Genomic DNA, 8,573 nt, shown 5'->3' with positions numbered 1-8,573 from the left:
GCAGTTAAACTTGAACTTCAGATAACAAAGACATATTTGGTATAAGTATATGCTACACAATATTTGGGATATATTTATATCAAGACATTATTCATCATTAATTGGAAATTCAAATTTAACTGGTGTTCTGAATTTTATCTGGCATCCCTGTGGCCACCACAGCACCCATAACTTAAGACTTGGTAGGAATTCATAGGCCTTGAAATCCACTGGGGCCCTATCTCTCCCAATAAGGCAGTGAACACTTTGTGAGGAAGAAAAGCAGATGACTGGGCCTCTGCTAAGATTACTGGGATCCTAATACTGTCTGCTTCCCTCATTCTCCTGGGCCAGCTCAGAAGGACCATAAAATTAGATCTTCTGAGTGCCTAGAACCTTGTCTGCCTTCCATTGTTGCATTTGGATGACAAAGAGTTTACAGAGAACACAATGCCTCTTGACCTCTGGCAGCAGCATGAGGGCTTCTACTTTCATGGTCTCTCAAAGCACTGCTTTCCAACCACAGCCCTCAGCGATGCCTCAGTTTGGGCCTATCAGGTCTACATCCACATATCCACCACCCCTAGACAGGTGACAAAAGTAGTGCTTAAGAAACACATGTGCTTTTTTGCCTCCCTGACACAACTGACTGCTCTGGCTAATATCACTGCTATACACTTTGCTTTCACGAATTATTATTTCCTGCCCTCCAGAACTGCTTTTTTGCATACAACAGTTTGAAAGTCCTGCAGGACTTTCTAGGGGATGCTTTTTGCTCTTCTTGGAAAACATCCTAATATACCCTGAAACATCCACATACAACCTGACCAGCTATGCTTCACACGATACTCTAGTCCCAGCAGTTCTGAGTTACCTGAAACATTAGCACCTTCAAAATAGCACAGAAATGTGTGACATTTCTGAATCAAGTTCAGTGTAGCCAGTTATCTGTGATTCTGGAGTGAGAGACACCCTTGTCACTGAGGTTACCTAGACATTTCAAGAGATGTCTAACACCATTTTGTCTTTTTCTGTGCAACTGCACTAGTAATGACCTCCTAAAATAGAGAAGGAAGTTTGCCTGATGTGCTGAGGTTGACACTATGTTTGGCAAGTCAAGACTCGCTGCACCTCTGCTCCAGGACAACACGAGCAAGCACTGACGATGTGCCAGGCCCCGTTGAAAGGGCTTGCCTGTATTAACTAATTTAATACTCATGATGACCCTATGAGGTATATGCTATTATTATGATTGCTGTTTTGCAGATGAGGAAACGGAAACATGGAGTGATAAAGTAGCTCCTATAAAGCCATACAGGTAAAAAAGTTACTAAGAAATAAAAATGAATGCAAGCAACTCAGCGGCACAGTGTGTCCTCTGCTCCTGCATGCCAGCTCTACACAGCTGCAACCTAGCTTGGTTCAGCATCACACTGTTGAGACTGGTGCTGCCAACACTGTGGAGTGGGCAACCCTGACCCAGAGAAGCTTTATGCCACACTTCATTATCCCTGCTTGGAAAGGGGAAAGGACTGAGGTCAAGCATATTTTCAAGCCCTAGAGAGTCCAATGTACGATAGGGACTTCAGTCTGCCATAGCCTGAAAGCTCAGCTCATGCTATGCAGGGCAGCTCACCTTATCTGTGCTTGGGTGCTCCATCAGCTGTGTGCCCAGCACTCAGAATCACAGACCAGAGAGATGCTCTATCTTGAAAGCCTGAGTACAAGGGGTAACAGAGAGACTCGCTCTGGAAGACCATGGCTTGAGTATTTCACAATTATTCTGCTCAAATGATGTATTTCAGACATTTATGCATGGTCTTAATCCTGACACAAGGCCTCTTGGGGGCAATTTGGATTGATGTTAAATGCCTCGAAGGTCTTTATAGGAGTAAGGTAGTACTCATCCCTGCTAGCAAGGCCAGAATGCAGCCTCAGCGCAGCCACTAGCCCTCCCTGAGGTGACATGGTCTGGTACACTACCACAAAAGCACCTGGACCCAAAGCAAAGATAACTCAGGATTCCTCAAGAGCAGCAGTGATTCTTTCTGATCCACACTCACATCTGAAACTCTAGTTTTGGGACTTCTATTTGTTGTCTGCCTGCTTCCTGGATTGATTGATTGATTGATTGTTTTAGAGACAGGGTCTTGCTATGTTGCCCAGGCTGAACTCAAACTCATGGACTCAGGTGATCCTCCCACCTCAGCCTCCCAAGTCATTGGGAGGTCTGCCTACCCCTCTTGACCTCTTCTCTGACTCTGCCCTCTTCCCTCCCTGTGTTGCTCCTCCACCCACTCCAGTCATTTATACCCTGATGGGTAAAAGAGGGCTTCTACTTTCATGGTTTCTTAAAGCAATGCTGTCCAACCACAGCCCTCAGCTATGCCTCAGTTTGGGCCTATCAGGTCTACATCCATATATCCACCACCCCTAGACAGGTGACAAAAGTAGTGCTTAAGAAACACATGTGCTTTTTTGCCTCCCCCACACAACTGACTGCTCTGGCTAATATCACTGCTACATACTTTGCTTTCACGAATTATTATTTCCTGCCCTCCAGAACTGCTTTTTTGCATACAACAGTTTTTATCCTTACTGTTTTCTTTTTACACCTCTTCTTGGTATTATTATTATTATTTTATTTATTTATTTTTGAGACGGAGTCTCGCACTTTGGCCCAGGCTGGAGTGCAGTGGTGCGATCTCGGCTCACTGCAAGCTCCGCCTCCCGGGTTCACACCATTCTCCTGCCTCAGCCTCCTGAGTAGCTGGGACTACAGGCGACTGCCACCACGCCCGGCTAATTTTTTTTTGTATTTTTAGTAGAGACGGGGTTTCACCGTGCTAGCCAGGATAGTCTTGATTTCCTGACCTCGTAATCCGCCTGCCTCGGCCTCCCAAAGTGTTGGGATTATAGGCGTGAGCTACCACGCCCGGCCCTCTTCTTGGTATTATTGATACTCCTTCAGTTAGACAGTACCCGGGAAGGAATGTACCAACTAGAAGGAGCTTGAATGAGCCTACCATGTTATGGCTGGCAGCAGCCTTCAGAGAGGTTTGAGTATAGGATGCCATCTAATTCCTCCCAGCCCATTCATTCTACCCAGCTAACGGGAAAACAAGAGGATTGCTGATAACAATATCATCAGCAAAAATAGTTACCATTTATCAAGCATTTACTATGGGCCAAGTACTACGCTAAATGATCTGCATATATTTTCTCACTTAATTCTCAAAAAATGCACTGAGGAGAATGCCATTTTATCTCTAGTTCACAGCCTAGAAAACTGACCTGCCAAAAAAGTCACACAATGAATAAGTAATAGAGCCAAAATCTGAACCCAAGTTAATCTAAAGCCTGGGCATTCAGCCACTCTGCTGCCATTGTCATACATCATCTGACTTCCTTCATGTCCCATCTCCCAACTTCTGTTTTTTTTTTTTTCCCTTTTCCTGATTCTCCAGTTACCCACCCTAGCAGTGCAGGGTGATATATATGAACTGCATGCCAAAGCGGGTGTAGACTCATAATGACACCATAATGACACCAGCTGGACCATGGGAAATGGTGAAGGCAAGAGCAGTTATTTTAACTTGGCCCTTTGAAACAGAGACCCTGCTACATGTTATGAGGGGTTTGTTTTAAGTGTGTTCCTGTTTCATTCACCCATAGATCCCAAACACCTAGAACTGTGCCTAGCTCATAATAGGAGCCCAAGAAATACCAGCATGGAAACCCAGAAAACTGGGGTAGATCCGATGAAGAGCACAGGAATCTTAGTAAACCTGGGTGGTCTGAAACTGGCTTTTAGTTGAGCCAGTTGATAGGATCTTAATGACAATGGTGCACCACTTCTCATTTCTTGCGACTCTGCAGGTTTGCTTCTTGCTGTCTTATTCCAACTAACAAATTCTGTTTACTTTTCATGTATTTTCTCTACCTCAGAATTGCTGCTTATTCATAAATTCTGCCTTCTTATCACATTGTTCTGCTTCCTCATAGTTTTGGTTTGCTATAATCCTCCATGGCCCCGCTCCATTGTATGCCATCCTTTCAGCTTCAACTCCCATGGCTAACTGCTTCTTTCTATCCATGTTTCCCAATTCAAATCCCAGAAGCAGAGAATCTGATTGAGGAAACTTATCTTTTCCATTCAAGCCCTGGTTTTTGGAAAGGCAGCCCCTAATGTCAAGAACCAATCACTGGTCCAATCAGGAGCCATCCCTGGGTAAAGAACAACCTACCTCTGCTTTTCAAAGCAGGGGGCTGTGGGTGGGGCACTTTCATCTCAAAGAGGAAGTTGGGTGTGGCAGGCACTGTGTTGACATATCCAGTACAGGAGTGCCCTGGGAGCCCATCTCTCATTTCTGAAAGAGATAACATTGTAGGTCTGTACATTTCATCACATATTCCCAGGAAAGCCCAGCCAAGTGCAGCTGGTAAGTTGCTGAATTTGGAATTCCTCTTGGCCTTCCAACTCCTTGCACTCTTCCTTCTGGGACTACTTTGGTTTTTCGGTTTATTACGTGTTTGGAATTGGCTTGTTTCTGGACTCTCTCTTCTGCTCAGGTGAACAGACTTCTAACTGGAATGCCTGGCTCTTGGACAAGGTGAGTGTTTGGATCCAACTTTGGTTCTGCGCCATTCTTTCAACTCGGATGACATTGCCTCACCTCTTGTATCCCTGTCCTCTCCCTTCTATTCAATCCACTCTATTCTGTGTTATTATTTACCTGAGGGTGCCTTCCCTTCCCGGACCCACCAACATGCTCCCGAGGGAAGAACATTCAGAAGCAGCTGGTGGCTTCAGGGAGAGCAATTTTTAGAGGAATGATCGGGGCAGAAGCTAGATAGAAGCAAGTTGAGGAAGTGGAAATAGTGAGTGCAAGACACTTTTCTGAGAAGTTTAGATGAAAAGGAGGGGAAGAAAACAGCTATGTGTCAAGAGTTTGGTGTCTGTGTGTGTGTGTGTGTGTTTTGAAAGAATTTGCTTCTTATTATATAACACATGATTTTGTGAAACATTTTGAAAAAACAAAAATTGTAAACAATATGTTTACAATTGCCCATTAAACTACTACCTAAATAATTACAATAGTTAGCACTTTTTGAATACCTACTAAACAGAAGAATTATGCCAGGAACTTCATGAATTATTTTTCTATTTCTTGTGCAATACAATGTCCCAGCTGGGTCAGAATTCAGACAGATATGGTTGTGATGCAGAATAAGACAATGTCTCTTCCCTTTAAGCAATGATTGGCATCCATTGATTTATAAGGGGCCTGAGAAGTTTGCTGGGGGCAAAATGGAAATATTTGCCTCAGTAGGGTTTTCAGCATTCATGGGCATATCTGGAGAGAGTTCCAGAGGTAGGCAGTGCTGGCAGGAATGGTGGGGCCCCTGAAGACAGCACAGTTGGTTGAGGAAGGAGTTTGTAATGGTGAGACTGGGCTTTAGACCTGGAAGGTCACGGTAAGTCTGGCTGTCACAGGGAAGGGCCTAACCCAGCTTCCTTGCATGTGTCTTCCCAAAAGAAAACAAAGAAGGGCCTCTGAGTCATGGAGCCATGAAACTCTTTGATGCTCTAGGTCCTATCACCCAGTAAATGGTAACTCAGTGTAATATTAAGGAAGAGAGCTTTTCTTTTCCCACTTTGAAAGAGGATGCTGACAGACATCACAGGGGCTATCACAGCCCTCAATTTCCCATAAAACCAGCACCACAGTGCCAGCTGTGATTGCAGAGAAAGGTTTTTATCCAAGTTGCATTAAGGAAATAGTAGTTGATTTCAGTTAATTCAGTAATAACACTTTATCTTGAGCATTAATGCTGAAAAAGTCAATTCTCTTACTTCCTGTTTTTCAAAAGCATTATTGGCTAGGGTAGCTGTGCAGGGCTCCACACTGACACAGTTTGTGGACTTCTAGCCCACAGTGGCACTGTCAGTGCCAGCATCTTGGTGTCTGGCTAAGCTAACTATAACAATACACATGATGACGGCACTGGCTTAAGAACACAGGTAAGATCTGTCCACTGATGACACCCAAATGTCTTTGTACAAAAACACCTACTCAATGAGGCCCTCCCTGACAACCCTATAAAAAAACTGAACAACCCCTGTGCCCTCTCACCCTCTGCCTACCTCAACTTTCTTTCCATGGCACTTATCATCATCTCGTGTTTTGTAATTTTGGTTTCTGTTTCTTCTTTTTTAATCATCGTTTTTCCTATCCTAGAACGCAAATGCCAAGAAAGCAGTGTCCAGGCCTGTCTGTTTATCGTTGTGCCCCCAGAGCCCACATCACTGACTCACACAGAGTGCTCAGTATTTATTGAGTTAATCCATTTCATGAGTTTCTCATAAATATTTGGGGAAGGATGAGAACTGTTAAGATTTTTAATTAACATGATCACATTTGGATGTATAGCCCAGGAGAACCAAAGATATTTGCTTACATTTATACCACCCTTACAAGGTCCATACTGTAATATGACCATTTTACAGATGAGGAAACCGAGAATTAGAGTGAAAGCAACCTGCCTCAGCTCCCGTAGATAATAAGGACCAGAGCCAATATAAACCGGTGTAGTAAGTAAGAAGACCAAGTAGGCGGCATTGCTATAGGTAAAGCAAGATCTAAGGAAAGCCTTAGTTGATATGGCAGAAATAGGAACAGAGAGAAAGGGATAGAAAACGAAGAAACTGTGAAGGCTGATTAGAAATATGGAAGGCAGAATTCAATGTACTATTAGAAGCAGCCCATGAAAATAAAATGAAAGAAGGATTTTTTTCTAAGAGGAGGGTGGCTTCAATTTCTTTCAGGAAAGATTGGCTAACTGAAAACTAAGACAGAAACAGACCAAGTCCTTGTAGCTTCTAACACATCTATGATAAAATTATGTTAATTGGATTTCATACTTGGATTATAACTGCGCAACACATGAGAGTAAAATGCCTTATGACAAAAAGAGTAAAACTTGAGTCATAATATGGAGACGATACTATTCTGGCAATAGTATTCAAAGAACAGACCAGGGAGCAGTGCACAGCTTTGGGAAGCAGGGATTGTCAATATTAGGACTCAGAGTTGTTAGTGATGCGGTTCCTAGGCAACATAAGAGACCCTGGAAAAAGACCTTGGCTTAGGGAAAAAGAATTATAGGGGCCAAGCGCAGTGGCTCATGCCTGTAATTCCAGCGCCTTAGGAGGCCAAGGTGGGTGGATCACCTAAGGTCGGCAGTTCAAGACCAGCCTGACCAATATGATGAAACCCCGTCTCTGTAAATAATACAAAATTGTATCTATAAAAAATACAAACATTAGCCGGGTGTGGTGGCGTGTGGCTGCAGTCCCAGCTACTCGGGAGGCTGAGCCAGGAGAATCACTTGAACCTGGGAGGCAGAGGTTGCAGTGAGCTGAGATTGGATGCCACTTCACTCCAGCCTGGGGTGACAGAGTGAGACTCCATCTCAAAAAAAAAAAAAAAAAAAAGAATTATAGGACCTAAGTAAGAAGGTCTGGCTCCCTTGGCATTTCTCACCCCCGGCCCATTAACTGGTGTTGCAGACTCCACTGTAGTACTCCGAGGGGTTTTAGAGGGAGAACCAGGGCAGATGACTATCCAGATCAGAAGGGCCAGGGAGGATGGTCAGCCACACACGTGAGGGGCAGATAGGGAAACAGAAGATTAATGCATATGGGAAGACTCAGGAGGCTAAATCCATCCCAGGTCACTCTGGATACTGGCTATGATGAGGCAGGCGGTGGGGGGTCAGCCTGGTGACAGCATATTTGTTAATTCAATCAATATTTACTGAATGCTTTTCATATTCTAGGCACTGTGCCAGACATTGGGCTAGGTGCTGGGAATTGAAATAATAAACTATTTCCTGATTTCTCTTCTCTCTTCTGGAGAAAGAATTGGATTGGAACAAAGTATGGTTCTCACTGGCACGGGGATTGGGCAAGGCCATCTGCAAGAGGCAGACATCAGCTTGGGCAATGAGGTCAGGTTGGGGACAGCAGGCCCTGGCTGATACAATACTTATAATTTACCTGAAATCTGTGTTTATTTTCTATCTTGAACCTGGTGGTGTTTATATTTGATAAGCAAATTAATTATTTTATGTTTTAAGTAATTCCTGGATACACAGTTAGGACATTTTGCAGGGGAGGGCTTTTGATTTTCAATCCTAAAAGCATTAGTGTGTCTGTATTGCTGGGCTTGACAATCACCTAAAATAAGTGTATTTCAAATCACTCCATAGGAGTGGCTGCAAATAGGGGAAAGGACATGATCTGTTACTACTTCGGATTACTACTTTATACTGGCAAACCATAAATCACAGTGGGGAAGCCACAGTGGAGTATAAGGATCTTAAATCATGGCAAGAGTGATTTAAGGTCAGTCAGTGCAGCAGCTAATCTGGAGAGATGATCCCACTCATAACCCTTTAAGACATGACACTTGGTAAACCACCTAACTCATAAGGGCGTCCTGGCAGTGAACCTCCACACCTCCTGGTTGGGGTGTGTGCTCCATCTCACCCAGCTTAAGTAGGCCTGAAAGACCACCCTGTTCTCTCAG

The 8,573-nt window shown here is 43.9% G+C and overlaps 1 protein-coding gene across 1 annotated transcript in view; it reads left to right on the top strand.

Moving 5' to 3' along the window:
• Positions 1-4,386: 4,386 nt before the first annotated feature.
• LOC105533882 (notch homolog 2 N-terminal-like protein) overlaps positions 4,387-8,573 on the top strand; it is a 105,126-nt gene continuing 100,939 nt past the window's right edge. The window contains exon 1 of the mRNA XM_011972466.1: positions 4,387-4,592. The gene's annotated coding sequence lies outside the window, so the exon portion shown is untranslated. The remainder of the gene's footprint in view (positions 4,593-8,573) is intronic.

Source organism: Mandrillus leucophaeus, unplaced genomic scaffold (assembly GCF_000951045.1).
Source record: "Mandrillus leucophaeus isolate KB7577 unplaced genomic scaffold, Mleu.le_1.0 Scaffold1292, whole genome shotgun sequence".
Classification (NCBI taxonomy): Eukaryota; Metazoa; Chordata; class Mammalia; order Primates; family Cercopithecidae; genus Mandrillus; species Mandrillus leucophaeus.
The sequence above is the reverse complement of the archived record's forward strand: the minus strand, read 5'-3'. Positions and strand labels throughout refer to the sequence as shown.